The sequence below is a fragment of the Motacilla alba genome, chromosome 3 (genome assembly GCF_015832195.1).
Source record: "Motacilla alba alba isolate MOTALB_02 chromosome 3, Motacilla_alba_V1.0_pri, whole genome shotgun sequence".
Taxonomy (NCBI): domain Eukaryota; kingdom Metazoa; phylum Chordata; class Aves; order Passeriformes; family Motacillidae; genus Motacilla; species Motacilla alba.
In genome coordinates, this window is record NC_052018.1 from 40,429,170 (window position 1) to 40,444,888 (window position 15,719).

A 15,719-nucleotide genomic window follows, 5' to 3' on the forward strand; every position below is an offset into this window, starting at 1 on the left:
ACAGAAAGGTCAGACTCCTTTGCTTTGGAAACAGCCAGCCATGCACACACCAGCACAAGGCAACCCCAGAGCAAGAGTCCTGAGAAGCAGGCGTGTCTAGGCAAGAAGTTTTCAAAGGTAAGGCATTTTTCTTCTTTATCTCCCATGTTTTAGGGCCAAATTTTGGTCCTAAAAGAAAAAAATTGTCCTCATAATAGTAGAGTCTGTAGAGCCTGCTGGTCTAGTCCCCTGGCAGTTTTTTCTCCCAGTTCATACTCTGCCTCCCTAACCTGTGAAAAGCACAAGCACTCAGAGGAGGTAAGTGTTTATTCATTGCAGGCAGAGTGCAGCAATGTTTCTAGTAAGGATGTATGCCATTGAAGGCTTGAAACAACATGGAATTTTCAAGCTATTCAAACCATTTGCACTTCCTTCAAACCCCAAGTTTCACATTCTTCAGAGAGTACCCTTCTTTGGCGAGTAATGATTTTGGAGCTATTAAATCTTTACATTACCCCAACAACATGTCAATTAAGGGAGGCATTTTATACAGATTACAAAGATTTGTCGGAGGTGGCCACAGCTTTGTTAAAGCTGTTTTGTGGACATCTTCATAATTAATGGAAAAATCATTAGGAATTCAGTCTTTATTAACCCCTGTAGCTGCAGGGGCCCATTTCATCTTAATTGCATTCATTTGGCACTGGCAGTATTATACAGCATAATCACTAATAAATGATCTTTTAATTTGTACCAATCAAGAGAGCTTGCTTTCATGCCAATATTCGTGTTTCTTTGATGTTGACCTGTCTTGATTTTTGATCATTTGAACTTAAGATGATTTACTGGAAAATCAATATCAATACCAAATCTGCCGTATTCATACATCTGTGGTTAAGTTCAATTTGACCGTACTTTGATTGAAATAAGTAGTGCTTGATTATCCATTCAGATTTTATGAAATGATCAGGTTGGGAAATCTAGTCCTGTATTCTTATTCAAAGGCAAATAATTAGAAACTGTAGGAAAACTGCAGAGCTGGGACAGCATTTGAAGTAACACTTCAGATCCCACTAATTAACCAACTTTGTCTGTAATCTCCTAGAGGCCTCCACCAAGAGAGTAATATGCTATTACCCATTTAGCGAGGCCGACAGGGGCTTTGGCTACAGTTGTTAATAAGAAAATCTGAGACAGTTTCTCTCATTATACCCCCTGTCAGCACTGTCTCTGCAGTATAAAATAGCCATCATTGTTCTGTTGGTCAGTTAACCAGAAACAAGACTACTGTAAAAAAATACTTTACAACTAATTGAAAATGACTGAAACATTCCCTTATCAACCAGTTGCTTTGTGTTATTTGAAGAAAATATAAATGTTAGTGAAGGAGGGCAAACACAAAGTTCAGTCTCTTTAATGAATACCCCCTGCATGAACTAGAATTACTGACTTAGCTAAAGTTAAAAAAAAACCCTTACAGCTATTACTTCAACCTCATGGTTATGAATTAAAGGAAAAAACACCCACATGATCTCTTTCCTAATATTATAGCACTTACTCCCTAAGTACTGAATTAATTTATTGAGAATTTACAAGTAAATCTGTTTAATTACTATGAGCAATACGGGTCTTGTCTAAACTCTTTCTGAGCTGTTACATTGTGATACAGATCCACTACTGGCTGTGAAATAAATAAATAAATGATGTAGCGCGTTCTGAGGTGGGAAGGAATGAGCTGGACCACTGCAGCTGCGTCACGGGAGGGATTGTAAGGGTTCCTCCTGTTCCTGGGTCACTGCCTTGACCTTCACTGTTTTGCTTGCAGAAATTTTAGTGACCTCCTTCCTTAAGTCTTTGGTGATTTAGGACAACCAGGTCTGAAACAATCCCCAGCTGCCACAGGGAGATGAAGTTGGGAGTGTGTGCGTGTGTGCATGTGCATGTGTGCGTGTGTGTACATGCAAGTTAGATGACATTTTATTTTACCTCATTCCAATTTTCAGTGTAAATATTAGAAGTCTATGAAATGCATAAGCAAGATTAAAGAATTGATCTCGAGTTGTTGAGATACATACATGAGGGAAGCAAATAAAACAGTTTTAACGCTGTCAGGCAGTGGCATTGCAGAGAAGACTTTCCAGGTTGGGGGGACGGAGAGGAATGCAGAAAACACTTTAATGTGAAACTGCAAGCATGAAATTGCTTCCATTAAGCTTGACTTCCTGATTATTGTGTAACATTATCAAAAGGCACACTTAAGGCTGTTTTGATACCCTAAGTGTACATTACCATTTCTAAACAAATTTAAAATTAATAATGACTGCCCTTGATGTATAATGCCTGATAGTTACTGTGGTTTGGAGGGGTTTTTACAGCAGTTCTGTGAAGTCATCTGTCCTAAAAGATGGATCAGTAGTCTCACCTTCAAAATTGTTATACTACAGCAATTTCTTTGGGAATTTTGACAGAAGAATATTTATAATGGCAGCAATTCAGCTTTTGCTGCGACTGAGTTTGTTGCCTGCCCCCACAAAGTTTTATGTATAGGTTCCAGAAAATCTGCTTGCCTCATCTTTGTAGAGGAAGGAAGGCAGCATTCACTCCAAGAATTAATTATTCACATAGATATAAACACACCAAATTTATTAAACTACAATAATTGGGGGCAGGGGGAGGGGAGAAGTGAAATCACCTTTATCAATAAATGCTGTAGCTCATAATTACTTACATCAGTTTGGGCAGTTTTTCAGATTCCTTACTCAAGTTTCTATGTTTTCTACTCAGACACCTCTGATTTCCTTTTAAGTGTGGGGCTGACAGCAGATTTTTCATTTTATGGCCATGCTTTTTAAAAGTTCAAGCAATAGCCTCTAATTTAGTCTGTCTATGCACTGGTCTTAGTCCAACTGCTTATATTTATCTTGTTTGCACTCTGAAGAGCTGTTTTCTCCAATTGACCCCTCTATGTCTAAGTCATAGCTTATCACTCTTCTGTTGTTCAATGCTCACCTCAGTGAAAATCCTAGACTCTTGCTAACATTTTAATAGCATGGTTGTAAAAATCTTTCCTTGTTTGCTGACAATCTTTTGGATTAACAGTAACACATAGAATTTTTCACCACACATTTTATACTGTCAAATAGACTCTTATGGCAAGTCTCATGCACAGTTTGCTTGTTTACTATGACATGTATTGCCATGTGATTGGACATATTTCATTCTGATTAAGACTATTAACGGCTTCCTTGAGACTTTTTTCCAGCATTGAATATACACATACACAACATTCCCTTGAAATCTTTACTTGTCTTATCAGAGAAGTCTTTAGTATCTCCTCTTAAAAAATTTGCACTGTATGAAATGCATTCACTTTTATGATCACTCAAGAGAATAAAAAATATCTGTCCTAAAGAATCACATGCTACTTACCGTATAGATCTACATATAATTTTGCTTGGTTTGGTTCCAAAGTGCTTTCTGGGAAAAGCATAACAAAGATTCAAGATAGAATTTAAAAAACTGAATTAAAAAGAATGTCTTCCATGCCATTCTCTGCATGAAGTTTGCTTTTAGCTTTCAGCAAGCTTGCAACCTCATAATTCTCACCCCTAAAAATTATTTTGATGTAAATAAGAGCAACGAAGGCTTGTGAACTCGAAAACTATTTTTAAGTTGTATTTTATTTTAATGACATGGAAAGATGAGCAGAGTGATTTTATTCACCAGCACATGCCTCTACTACTTGACTGAAGAACAGACACTGCACATCCCATCAGAAAAACTCCAATATTTTTGCCTCAGATCCTTGCTGGCCATGTCAATTTTTTTGCACGTTTATTATTCTCATCATGGATGAGTATTTATATCTGTTCTGAATTTGTTCTCCTTTAATTTCCATTTATGTTCCTCCTGTCCTAGCTTCTTGTGCTGGACTGAAAATAGGAGCTCATGTTGACATTATCTATTCCATTTAAAATTTTAAATACTTCAATTAAATCACCTATTAAGTGATTTTTCTTTCTAGACTTCATAGATTTAGATGTTCAGCTTGTCCTTAGAACTTATGCCTTCAACCTTGCCACCTTTTCGAGAACAGAAATATCATATCTATAATACACATCAAAGGTAACATTGAGTGTTGTCTCTAACTTTCTTAAAGATTTCTATTCTGCTGCCCTGGCTGACCGTCCTAGGTGGCGTGTCTTTGGAATCACTTTTAAAAGGGCCTTGTCAAAGTCAACTGCATTACTTATATTCTATTCACCTTTAAATGTGCTTTATATTTATGATACCAGTGCTCAGCTATTTTTTTTTAACATTAGTTCTTATAATCATGTAAATATGCATTTAGTGGATGGAGAAAAAAATTTAGAATTTAACTTTAATGTTATTCATTACTATTTATTCTCTATATTTGGAATAGCCTTTCTTAATGTGCTGTGTTCTTATAGAAACCTAGCAATTTCTAATTAGTGGTTCTTAAACTCACAGTTACACACCTCCAAATTCTTTCTATGCTATTTCCAAACCAGATACAAGTCCCCCAGTAAAATACCACTGCAGGCACATTTTCAGATTTTATAACAAATAGTTTATGCAGAACGTAATTTGTAAAAGTACTGTAATAAATTACAGGTCTTATTACAGAGAGCTACTTCCAGTTCAGTATCTAACCAGCAGAGGACTGCCTAATTTCCATAATGTAGAAAAATTCAGAAAGATCATGGAGGTAGTCTGAGGACAACAACTCATCTATGGAGAAAGTGTCAAATAGAAGGTAACTCAAGTGCAGACTCCTTTCTTTGGTGTGCTGCAACTACCAACATATCCCTCACATGCTTCTACCTTCTGTTCATGCCCCTCCCTGTGTTGATACCAGCACTTGCCCTACCCAGGTGCAGTACATTACATTTGGTCACATTAAACTTCATTACATTCCCATGGGGCCACTCCTCATCAGCTGTGTCAACCACACCACTCAGCTTGGTGCCACCACCAAGTCCGTGAGGTTGCACTCAATCCCTTCATGTCTGTCATCCATGAAGATATCTAATAACACTGGTTCCAAAATGGACCCTGGAGGGATATTACTCGTCACTGATGCCCACTGGGACTCTGAGTCATTGACTACTGCCCTCTGAATGTGACCATCCAACCACTTTCTTATCCAACACTTTACTCATACATCCATCTCTTTCCACTTTAGACAGCAGGATGTTGTTGAGGACCAAGTCAGAGGCTTTACAGAAGTCCAGATAAATCACATCTGCAACCATTCCTTTCTCAATTTATGCAGTTACTCCATCATGGAAGACCACTGGGTTGGTAAGGCAGGATTTGCCCTTCATGAAGCCATGCTGACTGTCTCAAATCACTTTCCTGTTCTCCATGTGCCTTGGCTTCTAGGACGATCTGTTCCATCATCTTCCCAGGCAAAGAAGAGAGGCTGACAGGACAGCAGCTCCCAGAGTCACCCTTTTTAAAGAGGATTACAATGTTTCCCCTGCTCCAGTCATATGGGACTTCACTTGTCTGACATGACTTTTCAAGTATCATGGAGAGTGGCTTGGCAACTACATCAGCTGATATTCCTTGCAAGGGAGATGCTCCAGTCCCTGATTCACCTTTGTTGCCCTACACTGGACTCTGCAGTATCTCTATGTCTCTCTTGTCCTGAGGAGCTCAGAACTGGAAATAACATTGCAGATGCAGCCTCACTAGGGCTGCGTGGAGGGGTAGAATCACCTCCTTGACCTTCTGGCAATGTTCTTCCTAAAGCACCTTAGGACACCATAAGCCTTCACAGAATCACAGAATCACAGAATAATGAGGTTGGAAGAGACCTCTAAGATCATCAAGTCCAACCTATGCCCTAACACCTCAACTAGACTATAGCACCAAGTGCCATGTCCGGTCTTTTTTTAAACACATCCAGAGATGGTGATTCTACCACCTCTCTGGGAAGACAATTCCAGTATTTTATTATTCTTTCAGTGAAAATTTTTTCCTAATATCCAATCTGTACCTTCCCTGACATAGCTTGAGACTGTGTCCTTGTGTTCTGTCACTTGCTGCCCAGTGGAAGAGACGGACCCCCACCTGTCTACAACGTCCCTTCAGGAAGTTGCAGAGAGCAATAAGGTCACCTCTAAGCCTCCTCTTCTCCAGGCTAAACAACCCCAGCTCCTTCAAATGTTCCTCATAGGGTTTGTGTTCCAAGCCCCTCACCAGCCTTCTTGCCCTCCTCTGGACACGCTCAAGCATCTCAACGTCCTTCCTAAACTGAGGGGCCCAGAACTGGACACAGTACTCAAGATTCAGTCTCACCAGCGCCGAGTACAGGGGAAGAATGACCTCCCTGCTCCTGCTGGCCACACAATTCCTAATGCAGGCCAGGATGCCATTTGCCTTCCTGGCCACCAGGGCACATTGCTGGCTCATATTCAACCAGCTGTCAACCAGCACCCCCAGGTCCCTTTCTGCCTGAACACTGTCCAGCCACACTGTCCCCAGTTTGTTACGTTGTAGGGGATTTTTGTGGCCAAAATGTAGAACTCGGCACTTAGACTTATTAAACTTCATGCTGTTGGACTCTGCCCATCTATCCAACCGATCTAAGTCTCTCTGCAGAGCCCTCCTTCCTTCCAATAGATCAACACAAGCTCCCAGCTTAGTGTCATCTGCAAATTTACTAATGAAGGACTCGATGCCCTCATCCATGTCATCTATAAAAATATTGAATAGAACTGGTCTAAGTACAGACCCCTGAGGGACACCACTGGTGACTGGCCACCAGCTGGATGCAGCATCATTCACCACCACTCTCTGGGCCTGGCCTTATTGGCCACAAGGATGTACTGCTGGCTCATGGACAGCTTGTTGTCCACCAGGACCTCCAGGTCCTTCTCCACTGAGCTGCTTTCCAGCAGGCTGGCCTCCAGTCTGTAGTGGTGCATAGAGTTATTCCTCCCCAAGAGCAGGACTGTTCCTTTTCTCTTGAATTTCTTGAATTTCAGACAGTTTTTCTCTATCCATCTCTCAAGCCTGCTGAGGGCTTGAGGGCTGCATAGTACCCTTGGGTATTGGCCACTCCTCCCAGCTTTGTGTCATCATTGAACTCACTGAGGAGGCATCTATCCTTCTCATCCAAGTCACTGATGAACAAGTTAAATACTGGCCCCACTATTGAGCTCTGGGCATCACCACTAGTGACAGTACTCCAGTTTGTGCCACTGATCACAACCCTCTGGCATTTGCCATTCAGTCAGGTCTGAATCATGGAATCATCTACGTTGGAAAAGACTCTTAAGGTCATCAAATCTAACCATTAACTCAGCACAGCCAAGTCTACCACCTAAACCACGTCCCTAAGCACACAGCCCTGGCAGCACAACAGCCCCATCAGCTGAGACACAGAGCTCATTAGTGCAGATGGAATGCCTGAATAATGGCTTTGACTGTTTCCTGGAGCTCAGAAGGTTTCTTTGCAAAGTTTTGCTGTGTCTCACAGACATACCAGCTTGCTGAGACCTAGCATGAGACCCATCACAGAATGCTGCACTGTGCAAGGTAGGTACATATGCGCCTACATCCTTAGATGCAGTCATGACATGGGTAAAACAGAGTCTGAGCTGGAGCAAAAGGTCTCAGGGACCTTCACTCACCCATGGTGAACATCCAACCCACACTCCAGCTTAGAGGAGCCCTGAATATCAGTCCCTGGCTGACTTGAGTCAGTTGGTAACTGAGTCTGGTAGCCTCCCTTTCACAACATCCTGCTTCCTCCATAAGCTGCTGGAGGCAAAGCAGAGACAGCCACAAAGTTCCATCACCACAAATTCTCTATGTAAAAGCAAAAGACTCTGTTTCTCAGCCTCAAATTGCTCAGTAAAACAGATGGAATGGAGGGCAGAATCTGTCCCTAAAACACGTGGTTATTTCCTCATCATTTGAACTAAATATGGAGGCAGACAGATATACATGAGAGTGAATTTGAAAAAGGGATAAAATGTTCAGAAAGGAAAATGTTGTCTTATAGTTCTTCTGCCTACAAAACAGATGAGATATTTTGTTTTGTGTTTCTCCTGTGACACTCTGCAAGACACAGCAAATGTACTGGATTTGTTTAAAAGTTGCAAACGTGTGATTTGGAAGTATCTTTTAAAACTCTTTTTAAAAAAAGGGGATCCCATCTCACAACTAGCCTTCGCAGTGTGCTCTTGGGCACCTTTTTTGGAATTGTGCTGTCACTGCATTTGATTTGCTGTCTGCATGTGATGTTATGTGCCATATTGTCACAACTTAGGAAGAAGCAGTAAATTGAAGTCGAGTCCTCATCGGAATGAAACTCCCATTTTAAGGAGAAATTCAGATCTATTCAGTTTGACCTTGGAACTTGAATTAAATCTTTAGAAACTCAACTTTCTCAAGGGAAGTATGAGGTTTGTATAAGACTGGATATATTAAAAGCTTGTACAGCTCTGGTATAGTGCACGTTCTGGAATGGTTAATTTTTAATTTAGAGGACAATGAGAAAATCAAAGGGTTTCACCTGAACTAATTTTCACAGAGCTAATTTGTTATACTCAAAGCTGGTTCATAAGCATTTAACAATCCATTAAAAGCAGTATTAAAAGCTCAGTTGTGATTTTTACTGAAACATTTTTGTATGTTTAACCTGATTTCTGAATGGATTTTTTATAGTTTGGGGTGGTATCATAAAAATGCACATAAGTCTAGCCTGGATTCCAATTTTGTATTGTAATAAGCAGAATTTTATGTATGGGTCTGTATGCACATTCAACAAATCATTCAGAAAGAAAAATCAAGTGGATGTGGTTATTGAAGATGAGGATGGCATTTACCTGCTTGAAATTTGATGCATATAATACATAAGGAGTTGTCCTTGCTTCAGTCATAAAACTAATCCATTTAGATTGTCACGTCAGGGAGTTGGGCACAATAGGTTTTTGCAAGACTACAGCATGTCACCACCTCAGTGCAGCAGAGCAGCCCTCACAGTGGAAAGCAAAGCTAGGACACTTGCTCTTGTCCTACCTGCAACAGGGTGCTAAATCCTCTCTCAGGACTGGGAAAGTGTACTCGCCCTGCTCCCACTAAGAGAGGCAAATCCTGAGATTTCTACCATGGACAAATGTTTTTCTCCTGCTCTCTATCACTGCTGAGTAAATGCTGACTTATCTTCATTAAATCTGCATGCAGCAAATCAATAAGAAGTTGGGGGGCTTGTTTGCAGAAGTATCGGAATCATTTTGGCATGCTGTTAACATGTTGATGACTCATTTTAGTGTGAATTCAGGAGTTGCCAGGAAATATCACTAAGGCTATCTACGTCTGGCGAATGCAGAAATTGTAGGTATACTGCAACCATGTGTCAGAGTAAAAGAGAAGGAAAGTAAAAATCTCCCTGTGCTTACAATTCCTTGAATTGCAGTAAGACACGGACCTTTAGGCTTAACTGCATTTTATGCCTGTGCTTTTCTAGAGGGAAAAATGGACCAGTGTATTTTTCTCACAGAAAGGAATGTGGAAGTTTAACCCCAGAAGTTCCTCCAATTCGCCAAAGTAGAAGATGTACCATTTGTAATGTGTGATGCTCTGTGAGTGCTGCATTTTTGTGCCCTGGACTGTAGGAATATGACAAGGAGAGAAGCTACCCACAAGGAATGAGGAGGTAGAACAAGATGGAAGTGGATGTGTTCAGTGCAGGATGCACAGGACATAGTTTAACAGGCTGGGATAAGGTACGGCCAGCCTGGAAAAATGCTTCCTAGCAGCATTTTGTCAGGCACATTCTCTTTTTTTTTCCTTTGGGCATAAAGCAAGGCAGATTATGGATTTCTCTGCTAATCTGCAGAAAAACATTATTTTCACCAGCATCAGTGGCCATAGCTCATCAGCTCCATAATCCATAGACACATAAAATGGTTTAGGATAGAAAGGACTTTAAATACTCTCCAGTTCAAACCCCCTGCCATGGGCAGGCACTCCTTCCAGCAGGCCAGGGTGCTCAAAGCCCTACCCAATCTGGCCTTGAATCCCCTCCCAGGCATAGGGAGTCCACAGCATCTCTGGGCAAAATGTTCCATTGCATCGCCACCCTTTCAGTGACAAATTTCTTCCTAACATCATAATTCAAACCTTCTTCTCACATTATTGCCTCTCCTGAGCATGGAAGGAGTTCAGCATTGGCAGCCCCTCTCCCTTGGATGTTCAAGACCATCTGTGCATGCTAATTGCAGTAGTGACTTTCTTATGTGGATTTTCCAACAGACTCAAAGATAAAGCATCAGATGGGTAATATTGAACCAAGGACCTAAGAGCTGAAGTTTCTGAATACCCTCTAACTGAGCTATCCTCCTGAGCTGTTTCCCTCTTACTGGAATAATAGTTTATGCACAAATGTGCAACTTAACATATGTGGAGTACCCTGGGACAAAGGAATTACTGTTTGAGACTTTGGAAGTTCACAATGATAGCCACAGGATCAAAGTACTTCTAAAGGTCAACAGAGCTCCAGTAATTTATGCCGCTCTCTTCTGAGAAGTTATTACTATATGATCATTTTCATATGTAATTACCTTTTTCCTTTTCGCTGATTCACCTCTTAAACCCTTCATGCCTATGATTGAGAAGCATCACCTTGCACATAGGGAGGAAGAAAAGATATAATCAAACTATATATCTGATCTATAAGTCTGATCTTCTAGTCAATAGAGGCAGTTTCTGATCTTTGTCACTTGCAGAGGGAGAGGGAAAACTCACCGAAACAACCAGTGATTTTTTTTTTGATGAGAGAAAAGTCAGAAGGGGGTGGGGTAGGACACTGAGAGTAGGAGCCTTTGTTCAGTGAAACAAATGTTAACACCAGAATACAGATAAAACTTTATGTATTATTAAAGAATACATTTTGCTGTTGGAAAAATGTAATACAACCTGGAATCATTTATTCAAACTGGTAATTCTTTTCATGTTGTCACATTACAAAAACGTCTTGATGTGTCTTGTGTCTGACTGAAAATATAAAACACTGTGGTAAAGGCAACTAATAAGAAGGACTATATTTTCTTTAGCCTTAACACCAATTCAGAAAGACATTACCAGAAAAAAAAAAAAAAATAAATAAAAAAGAGAAAAAGCCCCACATAAATTGATGGGAAAGGAGAAGGGGGAAAAAGCAAAAATATTCTGATAGGTCATTTTTTTCAATACATGAGCATTTAGTCTACAGTAATCTACCAGGACTGTCAAATTTGATTGAAAGATAATGCAAGATTTTTTTTCTTGACACAATTTATAGCATGTATCCATTAGGAATAATTATGGTTGCATGATTTTGCTAGCTGTTATCTCTACAAGTGTTACTAATGGTTTTATCAATTACTCCCTGTCCAATAACTGCATGGTTGTAACCTAATTTAAAGACACTCTATCACTAGGCTGATTTGTGTAGTAGTAAATGACAGCATTTGAGACACCAGCCAAACGACTCACTTCAGTGACTTAGTTAGTCTCTAATAATTAACAATTAGTAGGTACCTAGGAAAAGCTCAAGAGACTAGAGCTCCCATGTTTCCCTTTCTTATCTAAATACCAGAAGTTACCCAGACCATCTCCTGTAAACATAAACCTTTAAATAAATTCTCCTTCTGTGGCTGATAAAAAATGTGCTTTAATAAAGGTGAAGGGTTGAGGAATAACGCAGAAGTGAACTTTATGATCCATGGTTGTAAGACACAGTGACAACCTAAGGAGGAGATACAGGATAATACTTTGAGGTTTTGCTGTTAGTGCTATAGTTCAAAAGCAAAGCCAGTGTGCTAAAAGGGGAATAGTGCTGGCAAAATTGTGCTATTTCCTTGAATTTTAGAGCAAAAAATGCTGGATGTGCAGAAAGGAGCACTTCATTACAGATCATTAGTGAAGTTTTATGTACAGCTCAGAAAGGTATTGCCTGCTCAGAACAGACTGGAAAGAAGTCTATTTTAAGTGAGTGTAAAAGATGGTATTCCTCCAAGGATGTTATCTCTGAGGATTTTAAAGAAATTTTCCATTAAAAAATCTCTCTCCTTAAATAAGACTTTGAACTTTAAGTTTAAAGCAGGATCTTGTACTCTGCAAGAAACTATTTCTATGTAGGCACAAAGATATTTAAAATCACAGTGAGTGTACAGGGGTTGAGGTTTTTACAGTGCACAGTCCTTTGCACAGTCCATTAGTACATATGAATCTAGCTTGATGGGCAAAATTGCCCAGAATAATTCATCATTTGGGTTATTGTGTCAGATCTTAGTACATCATCTCTTTCAGATTATCCAAGATCCCAACATAGCAATCTTTCCCTAGGAGCCTTGAGGGTTGTATGTTTATAAAATGCTGCACTTTACCCACTCAACAGTCTGATGACATTTTCAGCCTTACATGCAAAACCAATATCTGCTATGAAGCTTGCACATTCTTCGTAGGAACATAGGAGCTGCCACACTGGATTAGATCAGTGATCCATCTAGCATGGTCCCTGTCTCTGACAGATGCCAAATCCCAGCTGCTTTAGAGGAAGGTGTGAGAAACCTCATCAGAAAAAATCTCTGGAAGCACCTGCCTGTTAAGGGAGTTGCTTCTTAAGTAAGTGACTGGTTTATGCCCTAAAGCATGGCTGCATATATGCTTTCAAAATTACAGGGTTTTTGTTATAATTACAGGAGCTGTCACTATCCTTATAATATTTGTATTATATTCTTGATCGCAAGGCTGTGTCTAGATTCCACAGCACAGTCCCACTTGCCTGATCATTATCCAGGTTGAGGGCTGACCCAGACAGGCTGTAGTTTGCTTTTAGGCAATGCGGTCAAGTTTCTTTCTCCTGGGATCCAAGTCCTGCCCAGAGATGGGGGAGATAAAGAATGTCTAGTTGCCAACCTGACATGGGCTCTCAGATCACACAGTTTAAAATAGTCACAGAAACCAAGCTACCATTAATTAATTCAGTTGGGTTGGTTTGGATATTTTTTAAGTCTCTTCTGTTGCATTTAAATTTTCTTTCTTTTTCCTTGACCCCATGCTTAGAATTCATAGAAACAATAGGCAGCCAGCTTCCTTTTTTTTCCCACTAAATATTTTTTATCTTTATTGCTCTTACCATTTTCTGTTTCTCACCCACAGTCTAAAGCAAGACATTTCCCTCCTCTTTTCTTTTTTCTTTTCTTAACTTACCTTTATCCGTCTAAGCATTTCATTGTCATTTTTGAAGCTTTTTATTTTCTGAGATGCACTACACAGTGTGCTGAGTGTTACATTCATTTATCTAATGTCATGAAAATAATTTTAGTTCTGTTCTCTGCCTCCAAATGTATCCCTAATGTAAATATTATTTAATAATGTTAAATGACAAAACTCATGCCTCTGATTTTAGCTTAATCTGATGACAATATTCATCAGATAGCAGAGCAATTGTCCATTCAGTGACCTGATAAAATAGTCTCAAGTCTGAGTTGCCAAAGATAGAGATGGTCTTCAAAATGTAGTTTTAACCTCACCCACCCTTCCTGGTTCATCTGCATATTCTTTTGAAAACCACTCATTGAGTATCTGTAGCCCAAATGATGTCATCAGGCACAGCATGCAGCCACTACAAGTGGGACAATTATAATTTTTGTAGCTGATTAATCATCATGAAAAAGTAACAGTCAATTGACTCAATCATACATCCATGGTGATTAATCACACTTCACTTGTGTTTTTTACAAGTATTTTACCGACAGTGCAGATGTTGGATGATTTTTCTCCTTGAGCCTTTTCCTTGGTCACAGATGTTAAGTAATCACCTTGTCCTGATACTTGACTTACCTAATTTTTTCTTCCTCAGGCCCTTAAAAACAAATGTGCTTCTTATATAGAAAGAAAATGTTAAACTAGTTATTAATTTTTTTAGAGGTCAATCAATATCTGAAATCACTCCAATTGTCATTTGTAGTCATAGGTGTTTTCAATAAGCACATTGCTCTTAAATCTGTTCTCTGTAATGCGTGACAGCAGGAGTACTAATAAAACCCTGACAGCAGCAGGTAGAAGAGTCCATCTTATTTTTAGACCACAGCTAGAGCTTCTAATCCAAGTGTATGAAAAGTCTCACTTGATTGTGACTAATTGGCATCCAGGCACACAGACAAGCAAACCAGAATCTTATGACACCAAAATATTAATTTTCAGAAACATTGGCTGGTAGATTTTAGTCTTAACCTTGGTTAGAAAGGTAAGGGAAATTGCTGAAATGCCTCAGCAGATGAAAGTGTAACACACAGCTAAAACCCTACTAATGATATTTTCCATGGAATTACATCTATACTGATGAAGCCATAAGAATTTACAACCACTGTCTCTCTTATAACCATTATATTCTATTGGGACATGTCTCATGTGCATATAGAGAGATTATTTTGTTTTAGGGCGTGCAAGTCAATTTCTAGGTGATTTTCAAAGATTTATTTTGGAGGACCCCTTATAGATAAAATCTATATATTTCCCAGGATGCCCTCAATACTGCAAATGGAAATGTGTAGGGCAAATAAGTTGTATACCTCAAACGATGCGAGCCTCAGTGACTCTAACCATGTTTCATCCTTCAGAAAAAGCCAAAGATCCTCATTCTATTTAGAAAAAGTGTCGTACCAACCTCTTTGCCCAGCCTTAGATCACTGCTAAGATCAATGCATACACTGGAAATTGCTTTCACAAAAAGATGACACAGCTGCATTGAATTCTGTACTAGACCCCAGCCTTGATACTGTTAATAAAGAGCCTAAGGTTGGGTATAATTGTTAATACACTAATTCTAAAAATCCACTCAAATGTCACTTATAATCAGGATTTTCTACTGTGCTAGGACCCCTGGGGAAACCTTTGAAGCTGTGAATGGTGTACACGATGACAGGGATGAACATAAGAAGGTAGAAGGCCACCGATGTTGTTTAGCTTAGTTGTATAAAACTATCACGTATATAGAAGCTTAGAAACACTGGCAGCTAGGAAGATGGGAAAGCAAAGTGTGAGATGGAGGAAACACACAGATCCAGAAGGAAAAGCTTTACACTAAACCCAGTTATATCAAAGCATTAGGGAGAGACATGAAGAAACTGTATGGCTTGTAATTTACAGCAGAAGTACTAAGGCAGAAAAGACATTATAAAAGCATTTCATCAAGAAGACATCCATGACAGAAAACTATTTAAAACAATAAATCAAAAAAAATTAGTCATTTTATTAGCAGTAGAGATGAACTTTACAGCAGATGTGAAAAAGTGGGATGACTCTGAAACCTTGAAAAGTAAAATGAGAGTAACAGAGTAAATTAATATGCAATATCAAAAAACCTTTGAATGTAAATCAGTGATTATAAATTAGGTGGCTCATAACTTTATTAGAGCTGGACACACATTGTCTCGTTTTATCATATCTTTGATATTATTGCATAACATTATTATTGTTATTATTAATGCATAACATTTTGAAATGTAACTTTGTGTACTTCCTCCCAGTTCTTGTTTCACTTTATTTATGATTACTGCTTGGGCTGGTGTGAAGTGAATGCATATCCCTCAATAATGAAGTACAGAAGAGTTGGACAGACTTTTCAGAGTCACAAGGCCTGCTGTAAAAAAATCCCTCATGAATCTTTTAAAGCTATAAGTAGCCTGGCACAGGTAATAGCTCTACTGCTATGG